We start from the raw sequence: 12,112 nt of genomic DNA, 5'->3' as shown, positions 1-12,112 counted from the left end.
AATGTAATTTTCTGAAAAGGCGATTAAAAAAAATAATTTCCAAAATTGAAGAGCGCGAGAAAGTCTGCCACAGTTTGTGGCAGACTTTTAGATGCGCTTTTTTCAATCGGATTTATATTTTTTTTTTTATAAATAGTGGAGCTTTATAAGAGTTAATAGTATCAAATACCTTTCTTCCACTGCTTTATAAAGTATCAAATACCTTTCTTCCACTGCTTTATAAAGTATCAAATACCTTTCTTCCACTGCTTTATAAAGTATCAAATACCTTTCTTCCACTGCTTTATAAAGTATCAAATACCTTTCTTCCACTGCTTTATAAAGTATCAAATACCTTTCTTCCACTGCTTTATAAAGTATCAAATACCTTTCTTCCACTGCTTTATAAAGTATCAAATACCTTTCTTCCACTGCTTTATAAAGTGTCAAATACCTTTCTTCCACTGCTTTATAAAGTGTCAAATACCTTTCTTCCACTGCTTTATAAAGTGTCAAATACCTTTCTTCCACTGCTTTATAAAGTGTCAAATACCTTTCTTCCACTGTTTTATAAAGTGTCAAATACCTTTCTTCCACTGCTTTATAAAGTGTCAAATACCTTTCTTCCACTGCTTTATAAAGTGTCAAATACCTTTCTTCCACTGCTTTATAAAGTGTCAAATACCTTTCTTCCACTGCTTTATAAAGTGTCAAATACCTTTCTACCACTGCTTTATAAACAGTGTCAAATACCTTTTTATATTGCTTGTAAGCAATGACAAATACCGTTGTTCCACTGCTTGTAAACAGTGCCAAATATGTATGCTGCACTGAACAAGCAGTGCCAGATATCCTGGCTGCACTGCTGGATAAACTGTGACACGGAGCCGCCTCTGCCTCAACACATGCAGATTACTTGAGTTTTTCCTTCTACTACCCACCATGACGCTGATTCCGTGTTACACGTAAAGCAAAAACCCGAGTAAACACGACAAGAGAGGCGGCAGGGAGGCAGGCAAGCAAGCAGGGCGGCAGGGAGGCAGGGAGGCAGAGAGGCAGAGAGGCAGAGAGGGGGCTGAGGAACCAGCGGTGGTGTTATCAACGCCTCAGTGTACTGCTCACACCACCACGGGCAGGTGTATGTGTGTGTGTCTTGCAACGTGCCGCTCTTCTCTTATAACGTACACCTGTGAGTGTTACGTGCACGGCGTTACGATCAGTGTTGCACGTACATCCTGGTGGTTAGTGTTACAGTGTGACTAGTTTAGTGAGTTACATCATGAGGAAATTACTACCCAGAAGTTTGATCATGTCCAGAATTTATTGTCTGAGGAAAAATGCAAGGTAAGAAACGTGTATATATATATATATATATATATATATATATATATATATATATATATATATATATATATATATATATATATATATATATATATATATATATATATATATGAGAGAGAGAGAGAGAGATGTATATGACAGTCCCTGCCAAGATGTGAATGGCACTCACTGGTTCCCGTGGCACTCTGCAAGACACTTCCTTCCTTTAAGGGTAAGACCTCAAAGCCTTGAATTGGACCCTAATTATCCAGAGCGGACCTGGTCTGTGACCAAGACAACAGCCGCACTATGAACCACGCTGCTACAACTACCATATACGGCTGTATATACATACAATATTGTATATTGTATCACGAAACGTTAATTTAGGTCATCTTTTTTATCTTTACTCTCATTTTCGCTACCAACTAAAAATCTATACTTTCGTCACGACACCACCACCACAGATACCACCACCACCACCACCACAGGCACCACCACCACCACAGGCACCACCAACACAGGCACCAACACCACCACCACAGGCACCATCACCATCACCACAGGCACCACCACCACCAACAGACACTACCGTCACTAGCACCACCACAATACCACTGCCACCACCAATATGGCACCACCGTCATCAGTATCAGGACAGCGCTTCTACCACAACACTACTGCCATAACACCACCACAACGACAACACTACCACTACTACGACAACAATACCAATGCCATGACAACAACACCACTACCATAACAATGCCACTGCCACGATAACAATACCACTGCCACGACAACATTACCACTGCAACAACAACAATACCACTGCCACGATAACAATACCACTGCCACAACAATACCACTGCCACGACAACAATACCACTGCCACGACAACAATACCACTGCCACGACAACAATACCACTGCCACGACAACAATACCACTGCCACGACAACAATACCACTGCCACGACAACAATACCACTGCCACGACAACAATACCACTGCCACGACAACAATACCACTGCCACGACAACATCAACTAGTGAGTTTCAGGAGCCGGAGAACCTGACCATGGGTGGATTCCCTGACCATATCTCAGGAAGACGGCTCGTAGCCCTTAAACTCAACCATACTACTGCAGGAACAACACCTGGGTCCCTTCTAGGTGGTGGTGGTGAGCCGTCTTGATGCCGCTGATGGGGTCACTGATCAAGGGAATTAGCACCAACCTTCCCTTCCTCGGATTAAACCTGATTACTTTCCAATCCCTCGTACTGTATGATCCTTTCGGATTACGAATTTCCCCAAGACCAAAAAAAAAAGAAAAAGGACTCAAGGTAACAGAAAGTGTAATGTTAAACCTCTTTATGCTAAACAATAGAAGAGAGAGAGGCAGGCGCACGAGGACACCAACAAGACCATCATAATCATCATTTTGACAGCAAAAGTTAAAAGAAGAAATATCAACGAAAAGCAAATGCTCATAAGAAGCTTCATTCAAATGACCTTTTTGGAATAAATGTGATCCACACATCTGAGTGGCAGCGTGCAGAACTACATTGACGGAAACTGCATTGGTAAATTTCATGAGTCATCGTGTAAAAGAAACCACAAGAATGTAAGAGATGAGATGAACCATCACGACCGAACCTGGTTTTTACTCTAACATAATGAAATTTAAAATAAATCGACACCAGAGCATAAAAAAGGAAGCACAGACAACACTGCTAAGATTTAAATATTTGGTAGATATGGGATAGAAGAAAAGAGGAGGAGAGATAAGCACAACACTGTACTGCAGGAGAGAAGACTATTCCGGGAAAAAATTTCCAGAATAAAGTATAAAGGAAGAAGGAATGGAAGGAGAGACAACCCAGGGTATGATGGAGGGACTAAGAAGAATACGTCAGCAATGCCACATAAACATACATATCAATAAAGAAGAATAGAATGGAAAAATAGAGAGAGATTCCACTATTCAACCAGAAGTATAGAGAGCCCGAGGAACTAAATGAGAGTGTTAAAACTGAAGATAAAGGTGGGAGAGAGAGAGAGAGAGAGAGAGAGAGAGAGAGAGAGAGAGAGAGAGAGAGAGAGAGAGAGAGAAGAAGAAGAAGAGGAAGGCAAGTAAAAGAATTAGTAATATTGTAAATATGCTAGGATAAGAAGAGAGGGAGAATGGCACCTTGAGAACGACATAGTGTCAGAGGTAAAATCGATATTAACACTTGAAGAGAGACAGGAGTAAGAACCAAGGAAGAGGATCACTTACACAAGGAGACAACAGTGATGTGTTAGTAACCACTGAGGAAAAACAACTGACTCCACGAGATAATGGTATGACATTATAGTCTATATCATCATGACACCACTATCCCTACATCACCATTACTGGGTAAACACCACCACTGGCACTCAATCATGACCACAATTAAAATCACTACGTCACTATACCATGACTACCACGACACCACCATTGCCATTACCATCATATCAATACCATCGATGCCACCATCACATCACCACCATCGTTGCCACCACCATCACATCAACACAAATGTCTCATTTTTCACCACCACCATCACATCACTACCATGACCATGACCAGCATCACCATCTCATCACCACCACCACACCATCACCCCCAACCGCTACCACCATCAGAGGAGTACGCCAGCTTCCTACACAGTCACTCCGCTACACTGTACACAGCTGCACGTCAGTTTAATAATAATAATCTTTATTTCTACAAGTACATGTACGTGGATACTGTAGCACTGAACATAATAGACTGTGACTACTGTAGTATACAGTACAACGGACTGTGGCCGTCGTATTTAAAATCGGATATTTAAACTTGCATTAAATAATAAAGAGCTAGTGAAGAACTTATGATATCCAGGAATTAAACCTAACCTGCCCCTTCACTACCAACAAAAGAAAGGGCACCGTACGTCGTCCATGATAAAACTATCAAAGTAGGAGAACTTTCTCTTCCACTGTGTTAGGTAAACAACTGTCACTTCTTTCACTTCTGGTCACGATGAGAGTGTAACTGATGCGGGGAGACTGAAGGGGAATATTATATATATATATATAATGTCGTGCCGATACGTAAAACTGGTCAATTAGCAAGAACTCATTCAAAATTAAGTCCTTTCTTAAATTTTCTCTTATGCGTTTAGAGATATATTTTTTTATTTATGTTAATGAAAAAAATAATAGTTTTGTACCAAAAGTACCTTAGAAAACTTACCTAACCTTATTATAACAAGCGCAATTTAATTAAGCAAAATCCAACTAAATATATTTTAGATAAGTTTAGAATAATTTAATAATAAACAAACACTATGAAATATATTTTTTTCGTTAGGTTCAGAATGATTTTTGCAAACTTATTGCATACACAAATTTTCGCTTGCCGTTTTCGGCAAGACGAGCGTTGCTATTTAAGCCAAAATAGCAAGTTTTACCTATTCGGCACGAGACACACACACACACATTTTAAATATATATGCTTCAGAGTGTGTCAGGGAAGGATAGAGCCCGCCTCCTGGCAATGAGAGCCCCTCATGCAGGGGACTTTCTGTTGGCTGTTCCCAACTCCAGCCTTAGCACACGCCTCGACCCACAGACCATCCGCATCGGTGTTGCCCTTCGACTTGCCGTATTTGTGGCAGTGAAGCAGCAGACCAATTCGGGTACCATGGTCTTGTGTGCCGTAAATCCGAGGGAAAGATTGCAAGACATGAGGAGGTTAATAACATTATCAAGAGGAACCTCACAACAGCCGGATGCCCAGCAGTAAGGGAGCCACCCCAGCTATGTAGATCTGTTGGCAGCCAGAAGCGTCCAGATGGTATCACCCTTCAAGCCTGGACAGACGGGAAGCAGGTGATGTGGGACTATACAAGTGCATCTACCCTGGCTGATACCTATCTCCAATACACCAGGGAGGAAGGAGGGGCAGCTGCCAGCTTCAGGGAGTCCCAAAAGTTTAGAAAATATGGAGAACTTGCCCATCACTATATGTTTGTTCCCATAGGCTCAGAGACCCTTGGCTCATGGGGAAAGAATGCATCTAAATTCCTTAAGGAGCTGGGAAAAAGACTCATCAAGGTAACTAGGGATCCCAGGGCAGCTAGTTTTCTGTTCCAGCTGCTCAGTGCGGCTGTTCAAAGGGGTAATGCCTGCTGTATTTTGGGCACATGCCCCAGCTCTGAGGAGCTGGATGAGATTTTCGCCTTATAATCGGTGATATACACGTAACAACATGTACCGTATATGCCACCTTTATATCAACAATGTATCTCTTAAATCTTCTGTACCATATTATGTAATAATATATATATGTATATATATATATATATATATATATATATATATATATATATATATATATATATATATATATATATATATATATATATATATATATATATATACTCTTCCTCGTTCTGGCTCCTCGCCGTGATGAGCCGTCCACGATCGTTAGTCAAACGCTAGAGTGATTACCGTGTCTCATTCGTAAATGTACGTTCATCGCCTCATGGTAGTCACCCAAGCCGAAGCCACCGTCACAAGCCCTCGTCTCTGACACTAGCGTATTTCACACCATCTACTCTCTAAATTGCCATTCACTTGCTCAAGATATAATTAGATCCCTGTAGAAACTACAAAGATCATTCAACCGTTTTTTATGCAAGTTGGAAAGATCTTCACTTTCTCAGATCCCGTTTTAGAATAATTTCTCTTAGGCTTCCGTTAGCACCAAAAATTGGCAAGCTTTCCAACGAACAGTGACGAAGGTGTTCAGGATTTCTCTTAAGCTTCGACTAACTCCATAAATTGGCAAGTTCATCAACCAGCAGTGACGAAGGTGTTCAGGCAGGGAATAAACACATTAAAATTACCTCTTCACGTTTTCTGCTGTCTCTCAGGTACTGAGGTCACCTCTGCATTCCAGTGAAGCAGCCTGCTGAGCAGGCGAAACGTTCCAGTAACAAAGTAGTGAGAACGAGGAACTTGTCAGTACACAGGCGACCACTCTTGATGAGTCGAGTGGGGAGAACCCCCACTCAACTTGCATCTATAATCTTAGACAACAATTTTCTGTCCGCAGGAAAAACCCAGAATTCAAGATGTTGATGACTAGATAACACCAGGAACCTTTTATGTCCATCATGGATTACATTACCTCAATTTATGGAGACTTCTTGTTCAAGTTCCCAACTATTACATTTCCCCATGTAACATGTGCACACCTACCATGGGAGGACACCACCTTTGAAGCAGCTGAGCTGGTCAGCATCTCCAGACTGGAACCGACTTATATCCATCGCCTTGCTATTGTCGTAACCTACGCTCTGCAGTCGCGAAAAAAAAAAATATATATATAAAAACGCAATTGCAAATGGTATATCTCTTGCCAACTCAATCCTATGCAGATATATTTTCTTATACCTGTGTGGCCCTGATGGGTAAGTGTCATATCCTTTTAAATTAAATAATTTTCATTAATGACACTAAACACACACACACACACACACACACACACACACACACACACACACACACACACACACACACACTAACCCATCCTTCTTCCCTTCCCATCTTACCAAAGCTCTGGTCGAAAAGTTGAAGGTGAAGATACCCAAGTGTTGCACATGTATCTTATTCATCACGTTACCAAAGTTGACGGGATGCGGTACTTAGTTTCTCCGCCACCCAGAGACAGGAGCAACACCCGCGATGTGAACCACAGGTCAGCCAACAAGAGGGAAGATATGATACAACGTTGCAGAAAAGGTTTTCACTGGGGCAAGATTTCACGCTGTAGAGCGAAGTACTGTCCAAGAATTTTTTCTGCAACGTCTCTCTTTCACCTTTCTTCATCAGTGCATCGTTTGGATTTAACCAGCAATTCCAAGAGGAGGAGAATTCGAAGGAGATAGAAAAGAAAAAAAGGCGCATAAAAATACAGTAAAAAACCCGAGAAACTAGCAGGAGGGAAAGAAAATAACAGAGATCAGGAGGGATGCAAGGAAACCAAAAGTGACATAGGAGCAAAGGAGAAGACTGAAAAGGAGAAATACTATAGCCACACTGTAAGAAAAATGATGGATATGGACCAAGTGATAAGGAAGAGAGGAAAGTGCAGACAGAGAATGACGAAGAGGTATGTGAATAACTCATTAGAGAAACATGATGATGAAGAAGACTATGAATAACTCAGGTGAGAAAAAAAGAGGATGACGAAGATGTACGTGAATAACCCAACCATATCATCCGGACACTCAGTGGTAAACAAAGTTGCAGTAACCTTGACACTGGCAACTTGCACTTCATTGATTCCTTGTTGAACATTGGTGAATCCACCCACACCTGCTACACACCTGCATGCTGCTTCATTGTACAGTATCCATTCACACCTGCATACTGCTTCGTTGTACAGTATCCCTTCCGAAACACACACCAAGACTGAAACCTCACCTACTGAAACACACACCAAGACTGAAACCTCACCTACTGAAACACACACCAAGACTGAAACCTCACCTACTGAAACACACACCAAGACTGAAACCTCACCTACTGAAACACACACCAAGGTTGAAGCCTTACCTACTGAAACACACACCAAGACTGAAACCTCACCTACTGAAACACACACCAAGACTGAAGCCTCACCTACTGAAACACACACCAAGACTGAAACCTCACCTACTGAAACACACAGCAAGACTGAAACCTCACCTACTGAAACACACACCAAGATTGAAGCCTCACCTACTGAAACACACACCAAGACTGAAACCTCACCTACTGAAACACACACCAAGACTGAAGCCTCACCTACTGAAACACACACCAAGACTGAAACCTCACCTACTGAAACACACACCAAGACTGAAACCTCACCTACTGAAACATACACTAAAACTGAAACGTCACCTACTGAAACACACACCAAGACTGAAACCTCACCTACTGAAACACACACCAAGACTGAAACCTCACCTACTGAAACACACACCAAGATTGAAGCCTCACCTACTGAAACACACACCAAGACTGAAACCTCACCTACTGAAACACACACCAAGACTGAAACCTCACCTACTGAAACACACACCAAGGTTGAAGCCTTACCTACTGAAACACACACCAAGACTGAAACCTCACCTACTGAAACACACACCAAGACTGAAACCTCACCTACTGAAACACACACCAAGACTGAAACCTCACCTACTGAAACACACACCAAGACTGAAGTCTCACCTACTGAAACACACACCAAGACTGAAACCTTACCTACTGAAACACACACCAAGGTTGAAGCCTTACCTACTGAAACACACACCAAGACTGAAACGTCACCTACTGAAACACACACCAAGGTTGAAGCCTTACCTACTGAAACATACACTAAGACTGAAACGTCACCTACTGAAACACACACCAAGGTTGAAGCCTTACCTACTGAAACATACACTAAGACTGAAACGTCACCTACTGAAACACACACAATACCGAAAATTAAAAGTCTATCAGCAGAGACACTCTCGAATTATCTCACGAATTTTTAACAATTCCATGAATTTGTAATTTAATATATTGACAGATCTGTCCACACCTAAACTTAATGGACTTTATCATCTTCTTAAAAGGCTTCAGTTATTAAATACTGAAGCCATTTAGAAAAGGTGAACTTAGTTATATTTAATGTCTTGATAAGAATGAACATTTCACACCATCTGACTGGTAATACTGACAGCTGTATAACAAGACACATGAACTTCGCTCTTCCACCGTCGTAGAATTAGGAAGCATCTTGTTTAAACGTTTAAAACTGCACCACTGAGGCTTTTGGAAGTTATCCGAGAAGTTACAGGATGGGTATGACGTTAACAATAGTGGTAGTATGAAGGTCTGGTCACAGACGAACCTGCACACAACTGGACCAAGAATCTTGACCTAGTTATCCTAAACCACTTTGGGAAGACCTGAAAAAAAATCATTTGACATGCAGACACGCACACACACATGCAAGCAGGAGGCACTTGAGGTCAGATTTCACACACAGCTTTAGGGCTAGGTACGATAATCGAATAGGCCCAACCAGAAATGAAACTTAGTGAAATCTGACCTATTTGTTAAAATGCGGGGACAAGAGCTGGAGACTACACATGAATTCATAATTAGGTGTACACACACATACATACACACATACACACATATCACACACATACACACATCACACACATTATTATATAATCGCTCTTGTTATAATTTCCAGATGTATATTTTTAGCAATGTAACTCGCTGATTATCAGATAATTTGAGCTTCCTGAAAAATAATCGTTACTATGACAACGTAAATAACAAAACTGAATCACGCTCCCTCTCTCTCTCTCTCTCTCTCTCTCTCTCTCTCTCTCTCTCTCTCTCTCTCTCTCTCTCTCTCTCTCTCCCTCCACAATGCATTTGATCCATCATCCTGAGAGCAGGAATCTTGGTATAATTAGTTATAATTACATAATTATAATTACAGTTATAATTACATAATTGTAATTACCCAAAGGAATTTGTGGGTTTCGAGCCGGAGTGACTTGAATACTCGCGTACTGTACTTGGTTTCACTGTCGCTCAGTTCTTAGTCCACCGTCTCCACTACTTCAAGGTTCTCAGAGTGTTGTCTGTCGTGTGTGCCGGTCAGGTGTGTGTCCAGTTTTCATGCATCCCCTTGTAGTGCTGATGCTAAGTATCGTGTATGTTGTGATTGTGTCTCCTCACTCTCTCCGTTGTTCTAGAAATGAAATCCATGAATGAGTAATATTCTTGGAGCACTGCTGTGTGTGTGTGTGTGTGTGTGTGTGTGTGTGTGTGTGTGTGTGTGTGTGTGTACTCACCTATGTGTGGTTGCAGGGGTCGAGTCTTGGCTCCTGGCCCCGCCTCTTCACCGGTTGTGTGTGTGTGTGTGTGTGTGTGTACTCACCTATTTGTACTCACCTATTTGTGGTTGCAGGGGTCGAGTCTTAGCTCCTGGCCCCGCCTCTTCACCGGTTGCTACTGGGCCCTCTCTCTCCCCGCTCCATGAGCTTTATCAAACCTCGTCTTAAAACTGTGTATGGTTCCTGCCTCCACTACGTCATTTTCTAGGCTATTCCACTGCCTTACAACTCTATGACTGAAGAAATACTTCCTAATATCTCTCTGACTCATTTGTGTCTTCAACTTCCAATTGTGGCCTCTTGTTTCTGTGTCCCCTCCCTGGAACATCCTGTCTTTGTCTACCTTGTCTATTCCACGCAGTATTTTATATGTCGTTATCATGTCTCCCTTGACCCTCCTGTCCTCCAGTGTCGTCAGGCCGATTTCCCTTAATCTTTCTTCATAGGACATTCCCTTTAGCTCTGGAACTAACCTTGTCGCAAACCTTTGTACTTTCTCTAGTTTCTTGACGTGCTTTATCAAGTGCGGGTTCCAAACAGGTGCTGCATACTCCAGTATGGGCCTGACATACACGGTGTACAGTGTCTTGAACGATTCCTTACTAAGGTATTGGAATGCTGTTCTCAGGTTTGCCAGGCGCCCATATGCTGCAGCAGTTATCTGATTGATGTGTGCTTCCGGAGACATGCTCGGTGTTATACTCACCCCAAGATCTTTCTCCTTGAGTGAGGTTTGCAGTCTTTGGCCACCTAGCCTATACTCTGTCTGTGGTCTTCTGTGCCCTTCCCCTATCTTCATGACTTTGCATTTGGCAGGATTAAATTCGAGAAGCCATTTGCTGGACCAGGTGTCCAGTCTGTCCAGGTCTCTTTGAAGTCCTGCCTGGTCCTCATCTGATTTAATTCTCCTCATTAACTTCACATCATCTGCAAACAGGGACACTTCTGAGTCTAACCCTTCCATCATGTCGTTCACATATACCAATAATAGCACTGGTCCTAGGACCGACCCCTGTGGGACCCCGCTCGTCACAGGTGCCCACTGTGATACATCATTACGTACCATGACTCGTTGTTGCCTCCCTGTCAGGTATTCTCTGATCCATTGCAGTGCCCTTCCTGTTAAATGCGCCTGATGCTCTAGCTTCTGCACTAATCTCTTGTGAGAAACTGTGTCAAAGGCCTTCTTGCAGTCCAAGAAGATGCAATCAACCCACCCCTCTCTCTCGTGTCTTACTTCCGTTATTTTATCATAAAACTCCAGAAGGTTTGTGACACAGGATTTGCCTTCCATGAATCCGTGCTGGTTGGCATTTATACTCTTGTTCCGTCCCTGGTGCTCCACCACTCTCCTGATAATCTTCTCCATAACTTTGCATACTATACACGTCAATGACACAGGTCTATAGTTTAGTGCCTCTTTTCTGTCTCCTTTTTTAAAAATGGGAACTACATTTGCCGTCTTCCATACCTCAGGTAGTTGCCCAGTTTCCAGGGACGTGTTGAAGATTGTGGTAAGTGGCACGCACAACATATCTGCTCCCTCTCTAAGGACCCACGGGGAGATGTTGTCCGGTCCCATTGCCTTTGAGGTATCGATGTCCCTTAGCAGTTTCTTCACCTCCTCCTCATCTGTATGTATGTCGTCCAACACTTGTTGGTGTATTCCTTGCTGGTGTCCCCATCTGGTCTGTCCCCGCAGAGTCCTTCCTGTCTCTACTGTAAATACTTCCTTAAATCTCGTGTTGAGCTCCTCACATACCTCTTGATCGTTTCTTGTGACTTCTCCACCTTCTTTCCTCAGCCTTATCACCTGGTCCTTGACTGTTGTCTTCCTCCTAAT

At 42.4% G+C, this 12,112-nt stretch overlaps 1 protein-coding gene across 1 annotated transcript in view; it reads left to right on the top strand.

Moving 5' to 3' along the window:
- The first annotated feature begins 1,083 nt into the window (after positions 1-1,083).
- Positions 1,084-12,112, top strand: part of LOC138854073 (uncharacterized) — a 188,571-nt gene continuing 177,542 nt past the window's right edge. Inside the window, exon 1 of the mRNA XM_070094924.1 lies at positions 1,084-1,323. The gene's annotated coding sequence lies outside the window, so the exon portion shown is untranslated. The remainder of the gene's footprint in view (positions 1,324-12,112) is intronic.

This window comes from Cherax quadricarinatus, chromosome 48 (genome assembly GCF_038502225.1).
Source record: "Cherax quadricarinatus isolate ZL_2023a chromosome 48, ASM3850222v1, whole genome shotgun sequence".
Classification (NCBI taxonomy): Eukaryota; Metazoa; Arthropoda; class Malacostraca; order Decapoda; family Parastacidae; genus Cherax; species Cherax quadricarinatus.
This window is presented reverse-complemented; position numbering and strand designations above follow the sequence as displayed.